General features: G+C 55.3%; 4 non-coding genes across 4 annotated transcripts; 3 read left to right on the top strand and 1 right to left on the bottom strand.

The window, feature by feature from the left end:
* The first annotated feature begins 2,434 nt into the window (after window positions 1–2,434).
* Window positions 2,435–2,516, top strand: TRNAS-AGA (transfer RNA serine (anticodon AGA)). Its single transcript has one exon. It is a non-coding gene; the product is annotated as a tRNA-Ser (tRNA).
* A 725-nt stretch (window positions 2,517–3,241) lies between these two features.
* TRNAM-CAU (transfer RNA methionine (anticodon CAU)) lies at window positions 3,242–3,313 on the top strand. Its single transcript has one exon. It is a non-coding gene; the product is annotated as a tRNA-Met (tRNA).
* A 1,136-nt stretch (window positions 3,314–4,449) lies between these two features.
* TRNAQ-CUG (transfer RNA glutamine (anticodon CUG)) lies at window positions 4,450–4,521 on the top strand. The gene has a single exon. It is a non-coding gene; the product is annotated as a tRNA-Gln (tRNA).
* A 6,910-nt stretch (window positions 4,522–11,431) lies between these two features.
* TRNAQ-CUG (transfer RNA glutamine (anticodon CUG)) lies at window positions 11,432–11,503 on the bottom strand. The gene has a single exon. It is a non-coding gene; the product is annotated as a tRNA-Gln (tRNA).
* Between the last annotated feature and the right edge of the window lie 271 nt (window positions 11,504–11,774).

Genomic DNA, 11,774 nt, shown 5'->3' with positions numbered 1-11,774 from the left:
AACCCCCCTTGCCAGCAGCTGCAGTGAGCCCTGCCTCGCCCGCTGCGCTGACTCCACGGTGTACATCGAGCCTTCGCCGGTGGTGGTGACCCTGCCGGGCCCCATCCTCACCTCCTTCCCTCAGAGCACAGCCGTGGGATCCTCTCTGTCAGCTGCTGTGGGCAGCTCCCTCAGCACCGCGGGGGTTCCCATCTCTTCTGGGGGCTCCCTTGGCCTGGGGGGCTCAGGCCTGTGTCTGCCTTTCTCCCGCTGCGGTCAGATCTGCTGAGGGCGGCGCATCATCCCCGTTGTCCTTGGCAAATGGGCCCATCTCTCGCCCTCCCTGGTTCCCCCAACGCGTTCCTTGGTCTCTGTTCTGTGTCGCCGCTTTTGCTCCTTCTCATTAAAGCCTTTGTGCAGCACTGCTGGAGAGTCGTGGTTGTTTGTTCTCCTCCTCCCTCACCTGCTCCCTGCTCTGCCAGGGTGAGCACTGACTGCTGTCCTGAGCTCTCTGGGAGCTTCTCTAAACTCCCAGAAATTACACCAGAGCACCAAAGCTTCAGTCAGTGAGCTTGAGTCTGTAACCTGCAGATCACAGCACTGCAGGGCCCAATGCCAATTTGTTGCTTGTGAGAGTTATTTCAGATATTTTGAGTAACATTTCATTCCTGTCAAAGCTTCTTCACAAAAACATAGCAAAAATTATATGGTATCGCAGGCAACCCCGATGAGGGGAGAGAATGATGAGGAGGAATCCATTGATATCAGCAGGCTAAATAATGATTTTATTATACTATATTATTCTATATTATGTTACACAATGTTACATTACATCTAAACTGAATCTGCCTCGCACTCAACTCTGCACAGAATCTTGTGACTGTCAGCCGACAGACCGGACACACACACTTGGCCCTGGTAGGCCAAGGAAACAAAATGCCCTCACTTTGGGTAAACAATCACCATATTGAGAGATTGAGCACAGGTGAACGACCACAGGCATAGGGCAGGGGATCCCAGATGCCTGGCTGAGGCCAAGGCTCACAGAGCTGCAGCGGGAGCCCTTGGGGCTGTGCCTCTCAGGCCTCTGCAGCACAGCCCCAGGGCCCGGCAGGCTCTGCGAGGCTCCCAGCTGCAAATGTGGAGGGGAGCTGTGGTGGTGCATTCCTCCCCTCTCCTTTTTCAGGCCGCACTGAGATCTGAGAAATGCTCGTTAGGCCTCGGCCTTGGAAGCAGCACCTGGTCTCAGCTCTTCCTCAGCTTATCAGAAACATTCTCTCTTCCCAAGAACTGCTGCCTGACAAGATCATATTTTCCTCATGACCGGTTTGGAAAATATTTTTGTTTCCTGAACACCACAACACTCTCGTTCTCACACTTTCAAGGAAAGAGCCAACACAAGCTGTGGCCAGGAGGAAACGTTGTTACGACTAAAGCCCACTCTCTTACAACCCTACAAAGAGTGCTCCAAAATGAGACCATTTGAGCTCTCCTGGACCGCAGCAGGCTGTGACCAGCAACGGCCCTGAGTGGGACGGCTCTCACAGCCAGTGAACTCTCAGGGTTGCAATACTTGGAGGATTGCCCAACAAGGGCGAGTCCCGGGCTGATGCCCACACTCCTTGAGGCCTGACCCTTCCCCCTTTGGGAGATGCAAAGGCATCCAATGTGAGTGTTTCACTGACCACTGAGGGAAATGTTCCACAGGTACGTTGCTTGTACAGGCTCTTCATGTCTGTGTGCATGCACGTGTGCACATATTTGCTGTAGCAAATCTGGGAGAAATACTGCTTCCTTAGATGTTTAAGTACCTTGGAGATCTAAGTAAGTATGGCCTGTTAATAAGGCTAAGTTACAGATATAGACTTACCTAAATGGTGCTTAGTGGGGTTCTTTTGCTAAGTTGCTAAGTATATCTTTGAAGTTGTAAGTTAGGTTAAAAGCTATGAAGTGTTTTTCCTCTGTCAAATTTTAGGGGAAGATATTATTTAGGTTTTAGGTATTAGTAAAGTTAAAATAGTGTTAAGTTTGAGTGCTGCAAAGCTTTTAGGCTGTGTTCCTACGTATCCTTGCCCTCACTGTCTTTTGTCTCACACACGCACACATACTCATAGATATACAAACCCAGACACACAGACATCCCCTAGATAGTTCTTGTTTAATTTCTGTTTAGGTTGCTTGGCTTTTGTTTGGTTTTGTTGTTGGTTGTTTGATCTTGTTGTGCCTGAAGTGTCCTGTGGGTAGGAGAGTGAATGTTGCCAAGGAAGTTTGTAGTGGTTTTGTTTAATAGGAAAGGTGTTTGTTGCTGGTACCCTTGGGAGTGATTTTGAAGGGATGTGACGCAGTCGTTGGCAAGAGGAGCGTTGGGCGGAAGCGCGTGGGTGTGGGGGTGGGTGTGGGTGTGGGTGTGGCGGGCCAGGGTAGGTGATGAGCAGGGCTGGCAGGGCTGGAGCAGGTAGTTGTGGCCGAGTGGTGAAGGCGATGGACTAGAAATCCATTGGGGTTTCCCCGCGCAGGTTCGAATCCTGCCAACTACGGGCACATGTCCCTTTTGGGCTGCGGGCAGCTGACCACCTGCACTTGCAGCCTCAACAATGAAGAAGGAAAGGGGAAATGCAGAAAGACCTGGATCTTTGCATTTCATCCCTGTGCAGTAGCACCAAGTGTTAAAGGCAAGGAGCCTCAGCTTGACAACCTGGCTACTTGTGGCACCAAGTGGCCCTAACTCAGAGCTTTTACTTCAGAGTAACCGTGAGCAACATTGCCCTGAGGCAGCAGAATGTGCAGAGCGAAAAGAGGCGAATAGTTTCTGCTGGCAATTGCAAGCAAAGGCAACGGGTGTCCCTCCTTGGCCAGCAAAGATCTGAAGTGTCAGGCAGGGGCAGTGGTGCAGCGTGCTGGGAGCACAGGTGTATTTGTGGTGAGGGGTGCAGGCGAGAGGATGTTGTTGGATTTGAGGTAGCCTGATGGATGGCAAGGCTGCAGGGTGCAGGCTGTGTGCGGGGGTGCTGGGAGCAGGTGCAGGGACAGGATGGGTGTGAAAGGGGCAGTGTGTGTGCAGGGCTGTGTGCAGGGAGGTGTGGGAGAAGGGCAAGGGCAGGGCGTGGAGGTGTGGAGGGCAGGCTGAAGGGAGGTGAATTGTCAGGGTGTCTATTTTGTGGGGTGGGGGAGGCGGAGCAGAGAGGAAGGGAAGGAGTGAGGGGCAGCAGTGGTGGGCAGCAGGAGGCTGCGGTGATGGCAATGGCAGACAGGTGTGAGGAGGAGCAGAGTGGCGCAGCGGGAGCGTGCTGGGCCCATAACCCAGAGGTCGATGGATCGAAACCATCCTCTGCTAAGGTGCTTTTTTTTCTCCAGGGCTGCCTCGCCCAAGAACTTGTAGCCTGCTTGGCCCCAGGTCTTTGGACTATGCTGGACATAGCCTTCCTTTTGCCTCTACACCTGCTACCTCCTTTTAGTAGAAAAGATAAAATCTGTATAACAGCACCTAGGCTCTCCTGGTCCCAAAGAGCACAGATTCACTGGATCCTCCGCAATTGTTCTCGCAGAGAGCAGTTGAGCCACTGCTCCTGCTCCCGTCAGCCAGCCGGGATCCTGCCCAGGACTCCGGGCGCCTCCCAGCCCCGAAGGCACGCAATGGCTTTGAGCCAGGTCAGCCTTGGCAAAAGCCAACTGCAGGGGCTGCTCTGGATCCTGCAGAGACTCTCAGAGAGTGCTGAGCCACTGCAGCCAGGTGGGCAGAGAACTTTGTGCCTCTCCACACCTGGGCATCAGGCTGGGTTTGCAATGGGGCTCAGGCACTGAGTCGCCTTGTCCTTGTTTGTCTAAAGCCATGCTTTGAGCAGGCATTTGGAATTGTGTCATCCTGGGATGCCTTGCACTCAGGTTCCTTGCAGGAGGGAAGATTTACCAGAGAGGGTTCTGCCCTCCTTGCTGTGCACCATAGGCAGTGAGTGAACTCCTTCCTCACAGGAACTGGAGGTCAGGCATTGCTCAGCCCTTGGTGTGTCAGCTGTCCTTTCTCCTTGCTGCCCCAGCCGCGATCCTGGGTTCAGCAGAGGGTCTTTCTTCACCTTTGGCAGAGATGGGGCAATGTTTCCCTGTCAGTAGTCCTTAAGGAGCTGGAGTGGCTTGGGCTGGAGAAGAGAAGGCAAGGGGGCTTGTGCTGTGTGAAGGTAACTTGTGCTGTGTGAAGGTAATTTTCCCTGAGTGAGAGAGGACTTGTTGCAGATTGGGAAAGAGAAGATTTTGCGTGATTTGAAGCGTGGTACTGTAAGAGAAGCCATGGCAGGCTTTCAGGAGGAGCTGTGCTGCTGCCCTGCAGGATGGTGTGATTGGAGAGTGTCTGGAGGGCCTGCAGGAAGGGTGCACTTGGTGTCAGATGTGCAAGGCCGTGGAGAGCCAGCGTTGCTCAGCTGGGGCCATAAGGCTGAGTGAGGCTGAGACCAGGAGCCCCAGGTCACCTGGGCAGGAGGTCCTATGGTGTAATGGTGAGCACTCTGGACTCTGAATCCAGTGATCTGAGTTCAAATCTCAGTGGGACCTGAGCCTTTTGGTGCCCTCAGCCTTGCCCTCAGCATGCGTACACTCTCACACCTCTCTGCTGCTGCTGCTGCTGCTGCTGCTGTTGCTGCTGCTGCTGTTGCTGCTGCTGCTGCTGCTGCTGCTGCTGCTGCTGCTGCTGCTGCTGCTGCTGCTGCTGCTGCTGCTGCTTTGCTTCCGCGCAGATCTCCGATGAAGCACACAGCACCTGAGGAGCAGGTCACCCACTCAAAATGGGACAGGCAGAGGACTCTGCTCTGGGACCACTGGCTCCTGTGCTGAATGCATCCAAAACCAGAGACTGGGCTCCACAGCCCTGGGCAGCTGTTTCCAGGTTGGACCATTCCCACAGGAAGAGCAGGTTACTCTCTATGCTCGCCCCTGTCCACTTCTCTTTTCTCGCTCCTTTCCTCTGCAGCTTCTTTTCCACTTTTCCCTGCCAATTCATTTCTATTCAAGGAGTTCTACCAGCACTGGGCACTGGCCCATCACTAGGCTTCCATTTGTAGCCAGAGGAGGGGGAAGGATCCTCCTTGGAGAGCAGGGAGCAGGTGAGGGAGGAGGAGAACAAACAACCACGACTCTCCAGCAGTGCTGCACAAAGGCTTTAATGAGAAGGAGCAAAAGCGGCGACAGAGAACAGAGACCAAGGAACGCGTGGGGGGAACCAGGGAGGGCGAGAGATGGGCCCATTTGCCAAGGACAAGGGGGATGATGCGCCGGCCTCAGCAGATCTGACCGCAGCGGGAGAAAGGCAGACACAGGCCTGAGCCCCCCAGGCCAAGGGAGCCCCCAGAAGAGATGGGAACCCCCGCGGTGCTGAGGGAGCTGCCCACAGCAGCTGACAGAGAGGATCCCACGGCTGTGCTCTGAGGGAAGGAGGTGAGGATGGGGCCCGGCAGGGTCACCACCACTGGCGAAGCCTCGATGTACACCGTGGAGTCAGCGCAGCGGGCGAGGCAGGGCTCACTGCAGCTGCTGGCAAGGGGGGTTGGGCCACAGGGGCCGCAGGGCCGTGGGGGACAGGGTCTGCAGCAAGACATCTCTCGGTGCGGGAGGCAAAGCTGCAACACAGAGCAGGGAACACCAACCAGCCTCAGGATCGGTCTGTCTCTCTGTCCCTCAGCCTCTCCCCAGGGACACGTCTGCTCTTCAAAACACACTCTGTGCCTACAGCTCCCAGCACCCTCCTCGAGCCCTCCGAGTGGCACGGCACGGGAAGGCCGCCCCACTTCAGCAATAGGACCCAGCAGAGCGGCTCTAAGGCCCCTGTGGAAAGACTGGTCACAGCCCATCTCCAGAGCAGACATGGCTGTGTTAGACAGTGTCCCGGCATGCACGGGCACATGTTGTTACACCATGGCAGGTGCAAATTCTGCTGGGCACATCCCCTGAGGCTGAGCCCCATTGATCCCCTCCTGCTGGAACAAAGCCCCCTCTTCCCAGCTGTCCCCAGCCCCCAGCATGGAAAGGCTGACGGCCTCCAACAGTTCTGTGTCGGGCCCAAGCTGAGGCAGCCCAAGGATCAAGCCGGGCGGCCTCCATGACAGCAGTTCAGCCCACAGGGAGGGATGGAGCGGGCTCAGGCTTACCTCGTTCCTCGAGGAAAGGGAGGCCAGAGACCAGGATGCAGAGGCTGCAGCAGAGCAGCCTTTTATGCTGGGTCCCAGAGCCCTGAGGGGCCACAAACATTCCTTGTTTCTGAAGCATCCAAACTCCTGGGAGTGGCCACTTGCGAGGCCTCACTGCTGATGAGGTCCCTGCCTCTTTCATCTCAGGCATTTTTCACCAGTTTCACACTCCCAAACGTGTAAATGATTAATGTGTGTCCCAGCTTCCTAAGGCAATTTCATTTGGAGGTCCCAAGCCAGTGTATAAGCTGAATTGAAATGTATTTGTTCAGTGTCTATGAGTTTCTGTCACTTGCTCTTCTTGATGGTTAATTTGGCTCCAGTTACAGTTAAGTTCAGCCATTAAGTGACACCTCAGGTCACACCCAGGAGCTTTCAGTGCAGGCACTCAGGCTCATCCTGAGAGTCATTTCTTTCATGGGTCATCACAGAAATACTGAAGACTGTGGGTCAGTTGAGGTACAAGGTCAACACTGCATAACCCCATAGTGGGGGAGAGACCCAACTCTGCAGGGAGGTGGCAAAGCTCAGTGGCAAGGGAAGCCCATGTTCAGCTGAAAGGATGTCCCCTGCAGGCCTGAGTGACAGCCACTGGGAACTTGCTTACAGTCACAGGCTGTGCCACGGCCTGGTTTTGTGATCAAAGAGATGCTGTGTCCTCCCCTGAAACAGAGCCACAGCCACACTGACCTGCTTTACTCAGCGTGCTTGTCCCAGAGGCACAGACCTGGCTGGTGGCTTTGGGGAAAAGGCTGAGGGCAGAGAGCCCATGGCTGTTTTTTGCTGGGTCTGGGATGGGATTTCCCATTCCATGCAATTTACATTTCAAAGGGACACTGGACCAGTCTCCCAGAGCAGCAGAGTGGGTGTCATTGTGATGTGGAAGAGCTGGGAAAATCCCTGAGCTCCAGGCAAACCTGAGTCACCCAGTGTGGACTTCAGTGGACTGGGTGCCACAGACTCAGGCGCTCAAGGCATAACTGAGCTCATACCCTCAATGTTCTGCTGCCATGAAGGATATTTCCCCACCTTGTATTCCCAGTCGTGGATCACCTGGTGCTTGTCTGCAATCTCCTGCATTTGCTGTCTCCCAAGGCAGGGTCTTTTGGTGGCAGCTCAAGGGCTGTGGTGACTCCGAGTACCCCACATCAATCCCAGAAGGTGTGTGTGGAGCTCTGGAGATCTTGTGCTCCTATCAACTGCTCTGGGCAGATCTCACTGCCCCAGCTGCTCAGCAGGCTCGGGGCCTTGTCCTGCTGACTTCTAAGCACAGACACAGCTTACAAAAGAAGAAACCATCCCTTGTACAGCTCTCCCAGGCCTTTCCCTGGACCTCTCCCAGGGAACTCTGGGATTTCCTTTCTTGCAACTTGTGATTGCTGCCTCTTGCCCTGTGACAATGCAGCTCTCAGGAGAGTTTGGCTTCATTCTCTGCAGAACTGCCAGGAGGTGGTGGAGGCAGCAGCTCCATGCCACCCTCCATGCCTTGCCCATCTCCAGCAGGTGTCAGAAGCGCAGTGCCCTCGGCCTCCCCCATGTCAGGGCCTGCAGCCCTTATGTTCTGCCTGGTCCTCTAGAAGTGCTTCTCTCTCCAAGAGATCACCACCACCACCTCCTGTGTCCCTGGGGACACCAAATGGGGACAGCAACCCAGATGTGTCCTCTGCAGTGCCAAAAAAAGCGCAACAGCCATGGGGTGATTAGATAGCTGGATTTTGGGGTGAGATCTGGGCATGGAGAATGAGAAGCTCTCAGGATTAGGGGGTGAAAGCTCCAGAGGACTCAGAGTGAAAGCTCTGATGGGACAGATATTCTCTCCGCTTTCCAGCCTTCTGCCCCAAAGGGGTTCCTTGTCACAGGCCTGAGAGTGCAATGCAGAGCAGGTGGCATTCCCTGCACACTCCAAGCCCGCTGCTGTCCAGGCTGCCATGGCATGTGCTCACCAGTGCAAGCAGGCTCAGTGTCATCTCCTGCTGGTCCTCCCTGTCAAGGAACTGGGAGGCTCATCTGTAGGAGCCCTTTCCATCTCCTGGTGGCCTCCTGGGGGTGCAGAGCATCTCTGGAAGTGCTGCTCAGGAGACAGGGACCTGTCTGACAGAGGCAGTGTTCAGAGGACAATGGGACAAGGCGCAGAGGTTATTGTGGCAGCTGGGAAGTTTGTTCTTCTGTGAGAGGGAGCAAAGAACTTCCAGAGGCCTCTCCCAACCTCCATTATCCTGGGTCACCCTTCATCATCTGGGCCCTTGAGCGGCCACCAAAAGGCAATGCCTTTTGGAAAGCTGCAGCAGCAGCAGCGCAGCATTACGTGGATGTACAAGGTGGTTTGGGACTGGTCCTAAAAGTTCTGGAAATGACTCTGACAATAGCAAAATATTTCCTAGGAAAGAGGCCATGTGCTGTGGTATCCCTGGAACGCCTTAGTCCAGGGCAGCGTGTGCACTCATTTCCACATCAGCATGATTCAGGGTTGCCTGAAGCTCATGGATTTTCCCAACTCTTCCACATCACAATGATTCCCACAAGCTCGGGGAGCCTGATCCAATATCCCTTTGAACTGTGATATTAGGTGAATGGACAAATGATGCCTGCCCCAGGAAAAGGAGCCATGAGCTTTGGGCTCCCTGCCCTCAGCCTCTGCCCCAAAGCCACCATCCAGATCCCGACCTCAGGGCTGGACACACTGAGCAAAGTGGGTCAATTTGTGTTTGGGAAAATGGGTCAATTTGTCTTTCAGGGTGAGATGTAGACATCATGCCTTTCATCACCATCCTACGTGTAGAACTCCATGTTTTCTGGAGGATCCCAACTTCCCAAGCTGAGGCCAGAGCTCTGGTTTTCACATGCCAAGGTCAGGGCAATCCCAAACCTGGACACAGGCTAGGCCTTGAGTGGAGGGAGAGCAGCCCTGTGGATGGGGACCTGCAGATTCTGGTGGTTGAAATATGGAACATGAACCTGCTCTGCCAGCTAGCAGCCCACTGCAAAAATCCAATCTTATTCTGGGCTGCATCCAGAGCCGTGTGGGCAGCAGGGCGAGGGAGGGCATTGTCCTGCTCTGCTCGGCTCTCATGACACCGTACCTGGCGAACTGCCTGCAGCCCTAGGACCCACAGCCTAAGAAACTCACAGACCTCCTGCGTTGGGTCCAGAGGAGCCACAAAGAGCACCAGGCAGCTCGAGCCATCAGCCTGTCAGGACAGGCTGAAAGGGTTGGGGCTGCCTAGCAAAGAGAGTGGAAGGCTTCCAGAGGATATTCAGTTAAGAAAGGGAAGGATACCTGGTTGGGGTGTCTAGGGATGGGTCAAGGGCTACCAGCTCAAAAGTGAAAGGAGGTGTATATAGACTGGATATTGGGAAGGAATCGTTTCCTCTAAGAGGGGAGATACACTGGAACAGGTTGTCCAAAGAAGCTGTAAAATCCATTTCAGGGGGCTCAAGGTAGATGATTTTAAGGTCCATTCCATCCAAAAGTGATTCTAAGAGTCATCACAAGATTTTGGGTTGTACAAAGAGGGAGAGCAACATTTGAGATGAACAAGGCAGAGACCTCATCAGCAGCGATGCCTCGCAAGTGGCCACTCCCAGGAGTTTGGATGTTTCAGAAACAAGGAATGTTTGTGGTCCCTCAGGGCTCTGGGACCCAGCATAAAAGGCTGCTCTGCTGCAGCCTCTGCATCCTGGTCTCTGGCCTCCCTTTCCCCGAGGAACGAGGTAAGCCTGAGCCCGCTCCATCCCTCCCTGTGGGCTGAACTGCTGTCATGGAGGCCGCCTGGCTTGATCCTTGGGCTGCCTCAGCTTGGGCCCGACACAGAACTGTTGGAGGCCGTCAGCCTTTCCATGCTGGGGGCTGGAGACAGCTGGGAAGAGGGGGCTTTGTTCCAGCAGGAGGGGATCAATGGGGCTCAGCCTCAGGGGATGTGCCCAGCAGAATTTGCACCTGCCATGGTGTTACAACATGTGCCCGTGCATGCCGGGACACTGTCTAACACAGCCATGTCTGCTCTGGAGATGGGCTGTGACCAGTCTTTCCACAGGGGCCTTAGAGCCGCTCTGCTGGGTCCTATTGCTGAAGTGGGGCGGCCTTCCCGTGCCGTGCCACTCGGAGGGCTCGAGGAGGGTGCTGGGAGCTGTAGGCACAGAGTGTGTTTTGAAGAGCAGACGTGTCCCAGGGGAGAGGCTGAGGGACAGAGAGACAGACCGATCCTGAGGCTGGTTGGTGTTCCCTGCTCTGTGTTGCAGCTTTGCCTCCCGCACTGAGAGATGTCTTGCTGCAGACCCTGTCCCCCACGGCCCTGCGGCCCCTGTGGCCCAACCCCCCTTGCCAGCAGCTGCAGTGAGCCCTGCCTCGCCCGCTGCGCTGACTCCACGGTGTACATCGAGGCTTCGCCAGTGGTGGTGACCCTGCCGGGCCCCATCCTCACCTCCTTCCCTCAGAGCACAGCCGTGGGATCCTCTCTGTCAGCTGCTGTGGGCAGCTCCCTCAGCACCGCGGGGGTTCCCATCTCTTCTGGGGGCTCCCTTGGCCTGGGGGGCTCAGGCCTGTGTCTGCCTTTCTCCCGCTGCGGTCAGATCTGCTGAGGCCGGCGCATCATCCCCCTTGTCCTTGGCAAATGGGCCCATCTCTTGCCCTCCCTGGTTCCCCCCACGCGTTCCTTGGTCTCTGTTCTCTGTCGCCGCTTTTGCTCCTTCTCATTAAAGCCTTTGTGCAGCACTGCTGGAGAGTCGTGGTTGTTTGTTCTCCTCCTCCCTCACCTGCTCCCTGCTCTGCAAGGAAGATTCTTCCCCCTCCTCTGGCTACAAATGGAAGCCCAGTGATGGGCCAGTGCCCAGTGCTGGTAGAACTCCTTGAATAGAAATGAATTGGCAGGGAAAAGTGGAAAAGAAGCTGCAGAGGAAAGGAGCGAGAAAAGAGAAGTGGACAGGGGCGAGCATAGAGAGTAACCTGCTCTTCCTGTGGGAATGGTCCAACCTGGAAACAGCTGCCCAGGGCTGTGGAGCCCAGTCTCTGGTTTTGGATGCATTCAGCACAGGAGCCAGTGGTCCCAGAGCAGAGTCCTCTGCCTGTCCCATTTTGAGTGGGTGACCTGCTCCTCAGGTGCTGTGTGCTTCATCGGAGATCTGCGTGGAAGCAAAGCAGCAGCAGCAGCAGCAGCAGCAGCAGCAGCAGCAGCAGCAGCAGCAGCAGCAGCAGCAGCAGCAGCAGCAGCAGCAGCAGCAGCAGCAGCAGCAGCAGCAGAGGAGAGGTGTGAGAGTGTACGCATGTTGAGGGCACCAAAAGGCTCAGGTCCCACTGAGATTTGAACTCAGATCACTGGATTCAGAGTCCAGAGTGCTCACCATTACACCATAGGACCTCCTGCCCAGGTGACCTGGGGCTCCTGGCCTCAGCCTCACTCAGCCTTATGGCCCCAGCTGAGCAACGCTGGCTCTCCACGGCCTTACACATCGACACCAAGTGCACCCTTCCTGCAGGCCCTCCAGACACTCTCCAATCACACCATCCTGCAGGGCAGCAGCACAGCTCCTCCTGAAAGCCTGCCATGGCTTCTCTTACAGTACCACGCTTCAAATCATGCAAAATCTTCTCTTTCCCAATCTGCAACAAGTCCTCTCTCACTCAGGGAA

Source organism: Haemorhous mexicanus, chromosome 10 (assembly GCF_027477595.1).
Source record: "Haemorhous mexicanus isolate bHaeMex1 chromosome 10, bHaeMex1.pri, whole genome shotgun sequence".
Taxonomy (NCBI): Eukaryota; Metazoa; Chordata; class Aves; order Passeriformes; family Fringillidae; genus Haemorhous; species Haemorhous mexicanus.
Note: the sequence above shows the minus strand (reverse complement) of the source record. Positions and strands in the feature narration are given on the sequence as shown.